General features: G+C 37.4%; 1 long non-coding RNA gene across 1 annotated transcript in view; it reads right to left on the bottom strand.

The window, feature by feature from the left end:
* Positions 1–17,500, bottom strand: part of LOC128249209 (uncharacterized) — a 78,023-nt gene that overhangs the window by 37,005 nt on the left and 23,518 nt on the right. Inside the window, exon 2 of the long non-coding RNA XR_008265326.2 lies at positions 10,038–10,129. This is a non-coding gene — a long non-coding RNA (uncharacterized LOC128249209). The remainder of the gene's footprint in view (positions 1–10,037; positions 10,130–17,500) is intronic.

The following is a 17,500-nucleotide window of genomic DNA, read 5'->3' as shown; positions in this document are numbered from 1 at the left end:
TGCACACATACCTGTGTACACACATATGCACACATACCTGTGTACACGCATATGCACACATACCTGTGTACACACATATGCACATATACACACACATACACGATCGTGTCATGTGAGACGTTTGAACCGTTTCATTTCCAGAGAGAAATAAGAAACAAGAATGGCTAGCTTTGATATTAGGAAGTTCGATTGGCAACTGGGTGGTTTCAGGTTCAGTTCCATCTCGCAGCATCTTACATCATCGAACCGACCAATGCCTTGTAAATGAATTTGGTAGACAGAAACTGTGTGGAAAACCAATCGCATGGTTCCGGGTTCAGTCCCGCTGCGTGGCGCCTTGGGCAAGTGTATTCTACTGTAGCTTCGGGTTGACAAAAGCCTTGTGAGGAGAGGTGGATTTGGTAGACGGTAATTGAAACCAATCGGTCGTGTATATATATATATATATATATATATATATATATATATATATATATATATATATATATAATTTTCCAGTAAATTTTGTAATCGTTACCAATATAGCATCAGACTTCACCCCAAAGGATCATTGATTAGATTCCCTAAGGATCGTTCTCATTGTTTATATTTCCAAGGTTTCAAATTTGTATATTTAAAAGGATAGAGACTTTCAACACGGTCGATTTTTTTCCATTTATTTAATTATTGAGCATCCGATGTCAACATTTCTGTGCTTAACTCTATCCAACAACTGATCTGTTGAATGTTTGACGTTTCGCACTTCATCAGGAATGGTTTCCATTAGAACAAATGACCAAAAAACACAATTAATTGATCAGAACAGATTATTAAAAATGATTTAACTATACCGTTTTTTTCGCCATGCTGTCTTGTTTATTTTTAGATATACAGGGGTGGTAACTCCTTAATCTTTCCTATTGTTACTGCTCTCCTGTGAATGCCTACTACATTAATTTACTTTATTTATTTATTTATTAATTTATTTATTAATTAATTAATTTACTTATTTATTTATTATTGACTATTGATTATTCACGACAGGTAGATTATTTTTGTTGCCCCTGGGAGGCTATCATTGCTATTATTTTATTTTACATTAATACTGTGTCTCATTATTGAGCTAAGAGAATTTTATCCAGAAATCATTGCTCCTAGGAATCTTTTCAAGCTCCATCAGTGATATATTCAATAATATTTCAATATATTATCATTATTTGCTATTATCATTATCTTCTATGGGTTTTATACTAAGATTTGAACCTCATCTCTTCTTACTAGACTCCTCAGTTTGTTATCTTATTCCCAGCTGCCGCTTACATCTTTATTATAATTCTTTCTATATGGTCTGCTTCCATCGTGTATGAATATACATACCTTCATACATATATATACATATATACATATGTATAAATGTACATATATATATGTATGTATATATATATATATATATATATATATATATATGTGTGTGTGTGTGTGTGTGTGTGTGTGTGTGTGTGTGTGTATGTGTGTGTGTGTGTGTGTGTGTGTGTAATCTGTTACAGCGCTTATATTGCGTACCTAATCGTTGAGAAGACATGTGAACTAAACTCCCATATGAACATTCAGAAACATATACACATACAACCACACGCGCATATATATAGGCAGAGACATACGTACATACGTGTATATATATATATATATATATATATATATATATATATATATATATATATATATATATATATATATGTGTGTGTGTGTGTGTGTGTGTGTGTGTGTGTGTGTGTGTGTGTGTGTGTGTGTGTGTGTGTGTTGGTGTGTATACATGCCTTTGTGTGTGTGTATGAATGTATGCATGCATGTATGCACGTATGTATGCATGCATGTATGTATGTATGTCTGTCTGTCTGTATGTATGTAGGTATGTGTTTGAGTGCCTCTCTTACAGCTTCACAACAGAAATAGTTTGGGTACTTGCGTGGAGGGTAGCGGTTTGCTCAACAACCTCGGTGCAATAAGTAGTGCAGTACCTTTAAGCGACTAAATTCCCGTACACGAACGTGGCCGTAATGGAATGATTAAAGACGAGACAAAGAAGTACAACATAAATGTAAAAGAAATTGAAAACAAAAGCAGAAAGCGCAAAAACACCTGGCATCAGTCTGAGACTACGCCGGGAGCTACGGGTGTTCACAACTCCAAAATGTTTTTCAAGCATCACAAATTATTATTGGTATTCCCGCCGGTGATGGCGGGACTCAGATGCGATGATAGTCAAGCGCTATCATGACCATTATTTGATGGCCTGCGGAGATACGTCGGAGCCATGTCAAAAGCGTTCTTGTTAGCGACCCGGAACCTTCAGTCGTACAAGTTTGTTGTTTTCCCTTGTACGCACACATATATATGTATACCTCCTCCATCCCGATGCATATATATATACATATATATAGAAATGTACACACACACACACACACACACACACACACACACACATATATAATTAAATGCTATATATATATATATATATATATATATATATATATATATATATATATATATATATATATATATATATATATTTATATATATGTGTGTGTGTGTGTGTGTATGTGTGTGTACATTTCTATATATATGTATATATATACAATGTTTCTAAATATATATGAATATATGGATATATACATGCATATACATATGTATGTATACATGTGTGTATTTATACACGAAAATGTGTGTCTGCACACACACACACACACACACACACACACACACACACACACACATATATATACATATAAATACATATATATACATATACATATATGCAAGCGTATATACACATAGATATATATGAACACATACATACACATATATATGTTTTCATATAAACATACAATACTATAAACCTATATATACGTACTTTTGTCTTTTTATGTTTGTGTGTGTATTTATATATGGGTATGTGTGTGTATGTATACACATGTGTTTATATGTGTATGTGTATGTATATATATGCATACATCTCTGTGTGTGTGTGTGTGTGTGCACATATGTTTCGAACGCTGACAGACTGTCGCTACATTATTTGGGCGCTTAATTTTTATTTTAGCCTTTTGTTTTTAATTATACGTTCACTCAATTTATTTAATTGCTTATTAAATGACTAAATCTACCAAAGCGCCAGAGTCTTTATTTCTTTGTATATGTTTCAAAATATTTTTTTTCCCCACAGAAAGTGTACCGGTTAATAAGATAAGCCAACATATTTTATCCGCCTGACGCTGCAGGACAGCGACGGGTGTATACAAGAAAAGTGATCTCCCATCACCAAAAAATAACTAAAAAAAGGCCCCTAAAAAAATCAGCTCTGGCCCCTATGTGGGCTGTAAAATGATGATGTTTATATGTTTGCATACATCTGAACATCTATAAATAAATACACATATGCTGTTTTGTAAATGGCTGCACCGCTTGTTTTATGAACAGAAAGGGAAACAGACCGATAGAGATATAAACATAGATAGGCAGATAGATAAGTATATATAGAGAGAGAAAAACATAGATAGACATATAAAGATAAATAGATAGATAGATAGATAGATAGATAGATAGACAACGTGAAGTGCCAGTAAACATCTGCCTCACTCTGGCATACACTAATCTTTCGCTCTCCTTCTCCGAAGAGTGAGCTTGTAGATTGACGTCGGCTGAAGTTAACAGCTGTGCGTTCGTTTAACTTTTCTACACCTCTCTTTCTAGGATATTGTTTAGCCATATTTCACCCTGATGTGCTGTGCTTCTTTTCAACAAGAGAATAACTCACGAGTTGATTGAGTATATTTACACCCAACTCGACTCACTTACATTAGTTTCGACAAGTTTATAGAGTATTTATTTTATATATCATCGTAAACAGGCGAATTAAGCTGTATCTACCATGAATGAGTGTGAACGCATAAGTGGTAGAGGGGAACTGAAAGAAGCCCGTCGTATATATATACGTATATATATGTATCTATGTATGTATGTATGTATATGTATTTGTGTGTTTGTGTTTATCCCCAGCCCTATCGCTTGACAACGGATATCGGTGTGTTTAAGTCCCGTAACTTAGTGGTTCGGCAAAAATGACCGATAGAATAAGTACTAGGCTTACAAAGAATAAGTCTTGAGGTCAATTTGCCCCACTAAAGGTGGTGCTCCAGCATGGCCGCAGTCGAAATGACTGAAACGTAAAATAATAAAATACTCACTCGCATACACACACGCACGTGCCCATCGTCCATCTTTCTTTTCCTCATGTCATCAATTTTTCTTTTAAGACTGCCCCAAAGGTCTGGGTGCATGATATCTCTCTCTTCTATCTTTTCTCTTGACAAAGAAAATATTTCTTCAGCGTTCGCTATTTTACCTTCGTTCTGGTCTAACGGCCCTTCATGTTTGTTTCCCTTCGGTTTCCTTGTATGTCTCCATTGTCCTGTTTTTCATTCCAACTTTGACCCTCTACAAATCCCAAACTTTATTTTGGTACTTATGGGAACAACTGGTTTCAAAGGCTCATATTGTCGTTCAATGCTCGAAATGAGGAGTAGATAAGCAGCCGCTAACTGATAAAGGGTCGTTCTGTGTGTTACTTGTCGTGTTTTCCATTTGTTTCTCTCGTTGTTTGCGTGTTGAACTTATTTGCTTTCATATTTCATGTTGTTTACAGTTGGTAACGTCCTGTATCCATATATGCATATGTATATATTTATATATATATATATATATATATATATATATATATATATATATATATATGTGCACACACACGCACGCACACGCGCACACACACATACACAGATATATACATATATTTCATATATATATATATATATATATATATATATATATATATATATATTTGTATCAAACATGTATATGTTTAGATATACAGAATATATATATATATATGAAATAAATACCCATGCACATAGACGTAAACAGCAAAAACCATACACACATACACTCACACACACAGACATATACGTATATATATATATATATATATATATATATATATATATATATATATATATATATATATATATATATATATATACATATATACACACACACACCCATACAGACACCCACATACATATGGGTGTGTGCTAGGGGTGGTGTATATATATATACTTTATGTCTATTTGCTGATGTATAATGTGTTATGGTTCATTTGATATCTGCGATTCTTACAACTTTGTAAATTGTCCTTTAACAAGATAACGGTTATCTTTATATGTGTAGACAAGCAAACGGAAGGAATGAAGTGAGCCAGATGATAAAGGCGTAGCTCGAGGATGGGGGTTGCCGGTGTGTGGGGGGATGGGGGAGTCGCGTGGTGGTAGTGGTGGTGGTGGTAGTAGTAGTACTAAATAATAGTAGTGGTGGTGGTGGTAGTAGTAGTACTAAATAATAGTAGTGGTGGTGGTAGTAGTAGTAGTACTAAATAATAGTAGCGGTGGTGGTGGTAGTAGTAGTACTAAATAATAGTGGTGGTGGTAGTAGTAGTAGTACTAAATAATAGTAGTGGTGGTGGTGGTGGTAGTAGTAGTACTAAATAATAGTAGTGGTGGTGGTGGTAGTAGTAGTACTAAATAATAGTACTGGTGGTGGTGGTAGTAGAAGTACTAAATAATAGTAGTGGTGGTGGTAGTAGTAGTAGTACTAAATAATAGTAGTGGTGGTGGTGGTAGTAGTAGTACTAAATAATAGTAGCGGTGGCAGTCGTAGTAGTAGTACTAAATAATAGTAGTGGTGGTGGTGGTAGTAGTAGTACTAAATAATAGTAGTGGTGGTGGTGGTAGTAGTAGTACTAAATAATAGTAGCGGTGGTGGTGGTAGTAGTGGTACTAAATAATAGTAGCGGTGGTGGTGGTGGTGGTGGTAGCAGTGATGCTGAAGGTAATAGTGCTGGCGATGATGTTGGTGTTGTTGATGGTGGTGCTAGTGGCGGTGGGGGTGCTGATAGTGCTGGTGGTGATGGTGGTGGTGGTAATGGGGGTGGTATTGTTGATGGCGGTTGTGGTGGTGATGGTAGTGTTAATGGTGGTGTTACTTGATAATGGTGACGTTGGCGGTGATAGCTATATTACTAAAGATGGCTGTGGTGTTGCTGGTGTTGCGGGGGCGGGTGGGTGTTGGCGATGATGATCACGTGAGTTGAATGGTGGTGGTGGTGGTGGTGTTTAAACACTCACGAAAAGGTGGGGGAACACAACAGATTGGCACAGCATAACTGGGTGAGGTGCGATGAAATGAGATGAAATGATGAGATGAAATGATAGTGACAGGGTGGGTACAGGGGAGGGGTAGTGGTGGGGTGGGTGAGGAGGGGGGAAGTAGTTCAGCGGTGGGGTGTCGAGGTGTTGTATGTGGTGGTGGTAGTGGTGGTGGTGGTGGCGGTGTCGGGTAGTATCGGGTGGTGGGTTTCGGGTGGATTATGCCGAATAGTTTCACGCAGTACTTGTGTTCGCACACGTGCGTGTGTATTTTTGCGCTTGTGTACGGTATGTGTGCAAGTGTGTGTGTGTTTGTTTATACGTGTTTCTCTCTGTGTGTGTGTGTGTGTGTGTGTGTGTGTGTGTGTGTGTGTGCTTGTGTGTGTAATTCTGTGTGTGTTAATTACACAGACGAATGTACAGCTATAAAAGAACATAAAACACACACATTTATGTGTATTCGTCTACGTGTATGTATGTATGTATGTATGTATGTATATATGCATGTATGTATAACACACACACACGCACAAAATCTTTTACCATTTTGTTTCAGTCATTTGACTGCGGCCATGCTGGAACACCGCCTTTAGTCGAACAAATCGACCCCAGGACACACATGTGTGTGTGTGTGTGTATACACACACATACATGCATATATACGTATTTATGTATGTGTCTATGTGTACCAGTTGTATTTTGGCAGGTAACTTGATCTGAGGGGGTGTGACGAAATTGAAGCAGTCACATCATGACAGAGTCACGAAATTCATTAAAACACTCACAATGCTTTGCAACATGAACGGTGCTACATTTACTGAGATGTTGGGTATGCTTTGTCCCAGTTGTACACCCTCATGTGTGTTTACGGAGTTTACAAGCACACCCATACTCACACACACTCACACATACACATGCAAACGAGCACACACACAAACACATGTACGCACACACATACACGCGCGCGTGCACGCATACACACATATACGCATACATAAATGTATATCAATATATATCTGTCCTAAGGCGGCGAGCTGGCAGAATCGTTAGCACGCCGGGCGAAATGCTAAGCGGTATTTCGTCTGTCTCTACGTTCTGAGTTCCAATTCCGCCGACGTCGACTTTGCCTTTCATCCTTTCGGATGTCGATAAATTAAGTACCAGTTGCGTACTCGGGTCGATCTAATCGACTGGCCCCTTCCCCCAAAATAGCGAGCCTTGTGCCTAGAGTAGACAAGAATATATATCTACGCTGGGTCTGACCTTACGCTGCATCCGAGGGTGAAGCTCGACTTCTGGGTTTCTGGAGTTGTAGGGGAGTGTGGAGTCACCCCTTAGTTACCATTACTACCAGATTCGTGTTGACACGGAACGGCAGTGCCTGTCAGAGTCCTGTCGATGAATTAAATATATTTCCCATGGGTAGAGAAAGCTCCCGTTTGTTATTATTTGACATAGCCCTCGGGAAATCAGCCCTTCTAGGATGAAGATAATCTGACACAGAAATTCCAGTCAAAATATTATGAGATATTATGCAATGCTTGTCACTGGAACCTGCGTATTATGGGAACTGAAAGATGGGTAAGAGTGTGGTACAAGGTCTTGTTACTTAAATCCAATGGCGTGCAGATACCTCATTGTCATGAGGTGAGGCAGCTATCAGCTGACAAAATGAGGCAATCATGTATGTATGTATGTATGTGTGTATATATGTATGCATATATATATAAATATATATATAGATATATATATATATATATATATATGTATGTATGTATGTATATATATACATATACCTACGCATATATATATATATATTTACTTTTATATATATATATATATACGTGTATATATATGTGTATATTTGTATATATTTGTGTATGTATAAGTACACACATATATATATATGTATATATATGTGTACATATGCATACATACATAATACGTACATACATACATACATACATACAGGCATACATACATACGTACGTACGTACGTACGTACATACATACATACATACATACATACATACATACGTACATACGTACATACATACGTTCATGCCTACATGTTAGTCTATTACATCCGTATGTTGTTTGCCTCACTATTCTCTACTCAACGCCATGGAAGTGGGTGGCGGGGTGGGCTAAAAATATATTTGACGACTCAACTCGCCATATTTCACTGCTGTTGGCATTTATCGTGCCATCTTTTCTTCTGGAGCTGAACGAAACATCGGCAAACATGTACCATTAGCACCAAGTACTCTGGTGCCGACAGATGTGCAGCTATTAGACGAAATCAAGCAAGAGAATTCTCAGAGTTTATTCAACAGAAGATATCTCTTTAAAGCGAGAATGAAATATTAACTGTTGAGATGAATGCGCGTGTCTCTAATGCATGTATGTGTGTGCGTTAGTGTATATGTTCTGTTTATGTATGTATGTATGTATGTCTGTATGTATGTATTATTATTATTATGAATAATAATAATAATAATAATAATAATAATAATAATAATAATAATAATAATAATAATAATATTTCTACTCTAGCCAAAAGGCCTTGAAAATTTTGGGGGAAGTAGGCTAGTCGATTACATCGACCCCAGTGAGTAACTGGTACCTATTTAATCGACCCTGAAAGGATGAAAAGCAAAGTTGACCTCGGCGGAATTTGAACTCAGAACGTAGAGCCAGAAGAAATACCGTCAAGCATTTCGCTCGGCGTGCTAACGTTTCTGCCAGCTCATCGCCTTGTATGTATGTATGTATGTATGTATGTATCAAGCGTGTATGTATGTATGTATGTATGTATGTTGTATATGTATGTATGTTGTGCGCGTGTTGCTTGGGTATTGTCTGTATGTATGTACGCATGCGTGTATGAATAGATGAGTATATGTAACTTTGTATGCATGTATGTATAGAAGAAGGAATTCGTTGTGCATGTACTCATATATATGCACAGACACATTTATACACACACACACACACACACACACACACACATACACACACACACACACACACAAATAATAACAACAACAATGATGATGATGATGATGATGATGATGATGATGATAATAATAATAATAATAATAATAATAATGATAATAATAATAATAATGTTTTAAATTTTTCCACAAGGGCAGCCATTTTGGGGGGAGGGATGAGTCGGTTACATCGCCCCAGTGTTTCACTGGTACTTAATTTATCGACCCCGAAAGCATGAAAAGCAAAGTCGACCTCGGAGGAATTTGAACTCAGGACGTGAAGACTGACTAAACACCGCTAAGTATTTTACCCGGATTTCTAACGATTCTGCCAGTTTGCCGCCGGAATTTGAACTCAGAATGTAAGGATGGACAAATTGCTAAGCGGCGTTTAGTCTGTCTTCAGGTTCAGAGTTCAAATTCTGCCAATGTCGACTTTGCTTTTCGTCGTTCATGGTCAATAAAATAAGTACCAGTTGAACCCAGGGGTGGATGTAACTAATCTCTTTCCTGAAACTGTTGGCTTTGTGCCAAAATTTAAAATCAATGAGGCGGCGATCTGGCGGAATCGTCAGCATGCCGGGCGAAATGCGTAGCCGTATTTCGTCTGCCCTTACATTCTAAGTTCAAATTCCGCCGAGGTCGCCTTTGCCTTTAATCCTTTCGGGGTTGATAAATTAAGTACAAGTTGCGTACTGGGGGTCGATCTAATCGACTGGCCCCCTCCCCCAAAATTTCGAGCCTTGTGCCTAAAGTACAAAAGAATATAAGTAACAGTTGAGCACTGGGATAAATGTAAATGACTTACCCACTTCCTTGAAATTACTGGCATTGGGCCAAAATTTGAAAGCAGTGTTCGCACACACGAATGGTTTGAGCGGAGTGTAAAATCAAACGAATCTTGGAAATGGCGGAGAAGAGAAAAGAATTATGAAAGAGAGAACAAGCTTTGTAATAATTGAAGTACTTCAACGGGCCGAGCTCTTATACAAGAGTTATTTATCATTACCGAAGGGAATTGCGCAAATGTGTCTTTTGTGAAGAGAAAAGTAAAATTATAAAGAACCTTTGTTATTGGTTTCAACGAAAGGCTAAACTAGCGGCCCGCAGAGGGATTACATTTTCAAACTCTGCAGTAACACAATATTCTCAGAATAATCCATTGATGAAAATTGCGATGAGAGTGTGGATTCCAAGTACTTCTGAAGTGGAAACAGAATGGTATTGAGATTATAGTTGTGGAGAAGACATTAGATTAGATCTTAAACAAGAAGAAGGTTCGATTTCGCTGCTATTTTTAGCAATGACTGTAGCAATAGAAGTAGGCTGTGGAAAAGGCATGAAGGTTTAAACACAATGAAGGTTCGATTTGGCTGCTATTTTTAGCAATAAATATAGCTAAATGTGTTCTGTTCTTTTTATATATTTTAATTTTTGGATTCTGGCCATGCTGGTTCAGAACCACACACACCTACCCGTACACACAAACTCATACATACATATACATACACACTTACACGCGCGCGCGCGCGCACACACACACAAGCGCATGCATTATGAATTCGTTTTCCATAATTTTTCCCATATTTCTTAAAAGAGCAAGAATGAAATACTTTTAGCGGTGGTCATGAAAAAAGTAGCCACAGGAGATAGTGAGAAGACATTACAGAAGCAGAAAATATTAATTCTATCTTTTTTGCGGATAATTAACGTCATTTTTGGGAATGATCATGAAAGGGTTAAGACGGTGGGACTCCGTTATTTAAATCGGGGTGCAATAATGCCTTGTACTTTAATTTACGGAAGGGTTTGTCGGTATTAATTCGCCGCTCAATAAATAAGCGGTACTTTAAAGCGGCGAGCTGGCAGAATCGTCAGCACGCCGGGCAAAATGCTTAGCGGTATTTCGTCTGTCTTTACGATCTGAGTTCAAATTCCGTCGAGGTCGACTTTGCTTTTCATCCTTTCGGGGTTGACAAATTAAGAACCAATTGTGTACTGGGATCGATCTAATCGACCGGCCCTACCCTACCCCAAAATTTCGGGCCTTGTTCCTAAAGTAGAGAAGAATAATTAAGTGGTACTTTAAGGTGTTGAGCTGGTAGAATCGTTAGCAAGCAGGACGACATACATTTTGCAACGTTTCGTCCTTCCTTAGGTTCTGAGTTCAAACTCCACCGAAGTCGACTTTGCCTTTCATCCTTTCGATAAAATAAGCACCATTTGAGCACCGGGGTCATTGTAATTGATTTATCCCCTTCCCCGAGAATATTGGCCTTATGCCAGAATTTGAAACCATTATTATTATTATTATTATTTTTTTTTTTAAGGCTGTTTTTCAACAGATATTCTATAGAAACAAGAGCCAGCACTGATTTTAGCTACAGCATTTCGTATCGAGACGTCAGATGTAAATAAGCCCACGAGATCGGAGACAAAAGTGGGTAATGAGTGTCTATGCCTTATTTCGGGGGTTGTTGCCCCTTCATCATAAGCAATGTGCTCGGAGACAAGAATGGGTTAGATGGGTGCTGATGAAGGGGCAGCTGACCGAGAAAAAAAATCATTTAGTATATTTCATATTATATTGTGTTTGCATAACGAAGTACCACATACCTACAAACCTTTAATTATTATTATCATTGAGGCGTCGAGCTGATAGAATTGTTAGCACGCCGGAAAATTGCTTAGCGGCATTTTATCCATCTTTACGGTCTGAGTTCAAATTCTGCGGAGGGCGGCTTTGCCTTTCATCCTTTCGGGGTCGATAAAATGAGCACCATTTGAAACCTGGGGTCATTATAGTTGACTTACTCCACTTCACCGAAAATACTGGCTTTGTGCTAGAATTCGAAGCCAATAATTAACAGATACTTTATTGTCTTTCAGCTTCCACAATGACGGAAGTAGTATCGGAACTCAAGCAAGATTTGAACCCAGAACGGAAGAGAAAGCAACTAAGTACACCACCAAGTCACAATCTGTCAACGCCCTTATATTTCAGAAATGTTTTTAAAAAAATCAATATAACATAATAAATCGATATTTCGAAATGCTTTGAATCATTCCGTCTCCCCTCTCCTAACTCCCAAAAGCCGTGTATAGGTAAAAAGGTTTTGGAACTTGACCAGAGCCTAACAATGAATAATGCTTCGGGGAATGAATGAGTAGACAGCCTCAGCGAAATTAGAATTTGGCAGAAAGGAAGACGAATGTCTATAAGAAAATGTAAACTATAAACACGATTATGACACTACCCATGTTGGCATAGAATTTCAATATGTCTTTAATTAGAGGATGAGAGAAGTAATGAAAGTCGTTTCAAAAGATAAGAAAGTTCTTCACTTTACACAATATGTTGATCCTTTCTCGAGCCAAAAGGCAGGCTTCCACTGGCGATGGTTAAAATAAAATTGATTATCAGATATTAACAGAAAAATGGTGTCGATTGTAGAAGTGGCATCAGTTGATTAACAGTTGTAAATAAAGCAGAATAAAGTGTATAAAAGGACGGGGGTAACAAAAAAAAAAGAAAAACAACCCAAAACAATATAAAAACCCTGAAGTATGGCGCCAGTAAAACTATGGCAAAAGACCAAATAGGTAAATCAGAGAGAGAGAGATGGGGGAGAGAGAGAGAGGGGGGAGAGAGAGAGAGGGGGGAGAGAGAGAGAGGGGGGAGAGAGAGAGAGGGGGAGAGACAAACAGACAGAGGGAGTAAAAATGTGTGATAGAGTATGAGACAGATAGGTAGATAGATAGATAGATAGATAAAGAGAGAGAGAGAGAGAGAGAGAGAGAGAGAGAGAGAGAGAGAGAGAGAGAGAAATAAAATAGCGGAATGGTTGAGTGAATAAATTAATTCCTTGACTGCTGCTGTGAGTCAGTGAAGGAGCCCCTACGTGATTATTTGACCTACTAAAAACATCAGTCAATTCCCTTTCAAATCATATCCGACTGTAAAGAGAGATTCATTCGATTGATGGTGTAGTCTTAATACTAGACTAAATCTATAAAAATACACAATGGTTATAGCGTGAGGTCTTCGATGGTTGACCATTGGATTAAGGTTCATTTGAGCCTAAACAGAAGTAAAAGGAAGGACATACATAAGATAGCTTTAATTACCGTATGTCTGAAAGACAGAAAGGATGGCCACGGTAGGAATGCGTTTGATCATAGGGTAAACCTTGGGTTAAACCACGACAGCAACAAAAGAAATTTTGGAATTTGTGAGACCTCGGTCCCTATAGCAGTCATGATATTGTTTTTTGACTAATCCCAGATCAAATTTGTGGACTTGTAGGATCATATAGAAATCATGTTATTTTCCGTTAATTAATCTCAGATCAATTTTATATAATCTTGTCCCTTACAGAATCGCATTATTGTTTGTTAACAAATCCCTGATCAAATCTGAATTTACAGGATCTTGACTCCCATAAAAGTCACATCGTTGGTTATTCTTTTCTTTTACTTGTTTCAGTCATTTGACAGCGTCCGTGCTGGAGCAGCGCCTTTAGTCGAACTAATCGACCTCAAGAACTTATTCTTTGTAAGCCTAGTACTTTTTCTATCAGACTCCTTTGCCAAACCGTTAGATTACGGGAACGTAAACATACCAACATCGGTTGTCGAGCGATGTTGAGAGGACAAACACAGACACACAAATATATAACACACACACACACATACACACACACACACACACACATATATATATATATATATATATATATATACGACGTGCTTCTTTCAGTTTCCGTCTATCAAATCCACTCACAACGCTTTGGTCAGCCCGAAGCTATAGTAGAAGACACTTGTCCAATGTGCCACTCAGTGGGACTGAACCCGGAACCATAAAATCTAATTGATCAGATGTATGAACAAACGTTTCTAGTTGTGACCACTCCTCTGTTATTCAGAAGCAGCGCATCCATGACATCATTATGCAGATGCTTGTAATTTCTTTTTCTTTAATGATAGAATATAATTTGAGGGAAATCTGACGTCTAATTCTGGCAGAACGAACATCGAGTTGAGGCACTCACATTGGATAATTTAAGACTGAAAAAAAAAAGAAAAATAATAAATAAAACAAGTGGAAAGGGAACTGACTCCATTAGTCTTAAGTCTGGTACGTATCGAATTGTCAGGGTAATTGGTTAAACGAATACTCTAGAATTGGTCTACAACTAGTTACCTCTTATACGAATAATACAGTTTCGTAGAAGAAACTGTTTGAGTGAATAATCTATAGTTGCTTTGGTACGGACACTTTCTGTCTAATTCGGTTCTTCAAAATACCATTTTACTGAAATGATTCGAATGTCAAAAACAACACGGTTGTGCTGGAACTAGGATGCTGTTTCCTGGTTATAGAACCATTTAATTAATCAACATAAGGCAGGATGGTCAGAATTTGAAATTGAAATAGCAAAAGAGATGTCAAAGAGAAAGAAAAATAGTAGAAGATTATCAGAGGAAATGAAGTGGACATAAAAGAGTTAATCTTTCAGTTGATAGAATCCGGTAATTAATCTATCGGGTGGCGTACAAATTTCGAGGGGAACTGGTGGGGATGTACGCCAGGAAACAATTAGTATATAGGAGTCTTCGATCTTCGATTAGTTCCATTCCTGCCAGACTGTAAAAGAATCTGGTGCTTCCGGGTTCTTGCTGTTTGTTTGGGGGATGAAAAGAGAGAAAGAGAGAGGGAGAGGGAGAGAGAGAGAGAGAGAGGAGGAGGAAAAGTAGAGGAGCAGGAGAGAGGGTTGTTTTCTATTGCGTTAAGGGAAAGAGCATAAGGGACATCCTTGGCGCTCGTTTCCTCACTCCCCGAAAAACAAGGATCTACACATCTTAAAGCAATTGATATGTGTATGTATGTAAGTATGTATGTATATATATATATATATGTGTGTGTGTGTGTATAAATATATATATATATATATATATATATATATATATATATATATATATATATATATATATATATATGTATATTTGTATGTGTAACGTAACAGTTTAGAAAAAGCTATTGGTTTCATATAATAATAAAAATAATAGTAATAACAATAATGATGATGATGATAATAATAATAATAATAATAATAATAATAATAATAATAATAATAATAATAATAATAATAATATATGATATGTATTATAGACAGGCGCATGTATGTGTGTAGACATAATCATATATACTGATACATAGAGAAATACATGCACACGAATATTCATACACATCGTATAAATGTACACATACATACTCTCTCTCTCTCTCTGTCACTCACCGTCACATACAGACACACAGACACCTGCACACACACACGTACACACGCCTAAACACGGCGTTAAATTACTAATTCTCCCTTTAATGAAGTGAACCGTCTCAAAATTCCAAATCAACTCAAACACGATGCTATTACGTCAGTTGAATCATCCAATATGAAGTCTTTTACAGTTCCCTGAAGACTTTTCAATTTGCCACACCAAAAGAGGAATGGTTAAGCAATAGCACTATAGAACATTACAAAGGAATCTGGTGAGTCTGTCGATATTTCTTCTAATAGTATTTATTCTTCGGTTTTCATTGGAGGAAATGAATGACTCACACCGCCATTGTTGCTTCTGTTAATGTTGCTGTTGTTATTGTGGAAATTGTTAAGGTGTTGTTGTTATTAGTGTTCTTGATATCAGTGTTGCGATGTTTTTTTAGGTAATTGTTGATGATGCTGATGCTGATGGTTTTGTGGTTATAGTTTCTATTGCGGAAGTGTTATTGTAGTTGTGAGGATGTTGTTAAAGTTGTGATGATATTGTTCCAGTTGTGAGGATGTTGTTACAGCTGTGAGGGTATTGTTGCAGTTGCAAAGATGTCGTTACAGTTGTGAGAATGTTGTTACAGTTGTGAGGATGTTGTTATAGTTGTGAGGATGTTATTGCAGTTGTGAGGGTATTGTTGCAGTTGTGAGGATGTTTTTCCAGTTGTGAGGATCTTGTTACAATTGTGAAAATGTTGTCACAGTTATGAGGATGTTATTGCAGTTGTGAGAGTTTTGTGGACGGAAGCAACGTAAAAATGAAATGTTTTGCTCAAGAACAAAACGCACAACCGGTTCAGAAATTGAAGCCACAATCTTACTATCGCGACTGCAACACACTCACCAATAAGCCACACTGTATGCGTGTGTGTAAAAAAGGCCGGTTTTCCAGATTCTGTGGCATATAATATATTCCCCACCCTTGACTGGGCGATACTCACATTTGTCAGCTGAGTCGGCTGGGTCGGATTGAAAATGAAATGTCTTGCTCAAGAACATGACGCATCGTCCCGCCCAGGAATCGAAACCATAATCTTACTCTCATGCGAGCAACATCCTCACCATTAAACCACGCGCCTCCAAGGTGGCATTAATCGAGTGTGGTGTCCTTTTTTGTTGTTGTTGCTGCAGTTGTGGTGTTGCTGCTACGGCTGTGGTAGTTGCTAATGGTAACGCGGTTACTGGAATGATGTGGTTTTTTGTTTTTGTTGTTGTTGTTCTTAAGCTGCTGTTATTAACGTTATTGTTGTAGTTGATGATGATGATGATGCTTGTTGCTATTTTGTTGCAGCTGTTGTTCTTGTTTTTATTGTCTGCTGTTATTATTATTGCTTCTGTTGCAGTTGTAGAGGTTGTTGCTGGTGTTTTTCTTGCAGTAGTTATAGTAGTAGTAGTAATATAGTCTTATAATAATAATAATAATAATAATAATAATAATAATAATAATTATTATTATTATTATTTACATTTAATCTGCATGTTTATTACAATCACTTGCCGAGACACACCCAGTGTCCTAGGGCGAATGAAGGATAGGAGATGTTACACTATGACTAAAAGCTTGGGAGGGGAAGTGGCAGGGGCAGTAGTGGAATATCTTCATGTGAACACAGACGCTTAAATTGATAGGGCTTTTCTAAAGACGTGGGCAGTACTTGTCAGCACAATCTTTTGGATTTCTCTGAGACATGGTTCTCCTGGGATCTTATCTAGATGTTTCTGACATATCTATTTCTTTTATCATACCTAGGGCGCCCACAATAACAGAAATCGTTCCCGCTTCAAGACACCACTTCTTTTGTATTTCAATTTCTAAATTTCAATTTCGAGGTTCTTACATTTACTTAATTTGTCAAATTCTTTTACAGAAATATTTTTATTACTATGATATTTCGTGGCTCGAAGGAGATTTGGTTAAGCAGATCTATCTCATATTTTCCAT

This window comes from Octopus bimaculoides, chromosome 12, assembly GCF_046866305.1.
Source record: "Octopus bimaculoides isolate indiv1 chromosome 12, ASM4686630v1, whole genome shotgun sequence".
NCBI classification, from domain to species: Eukaryota; Metazoa; Mollusca; class Cephalopoda; order Octopoda; family Octopodidae; genus Octopus; species Octopus bimaculoides.
The sequence above is the reverse complement of the archived record's forward strand: the minus strand, read 5'-3'. Positions and strand labels throughout refer to the sequence as shown.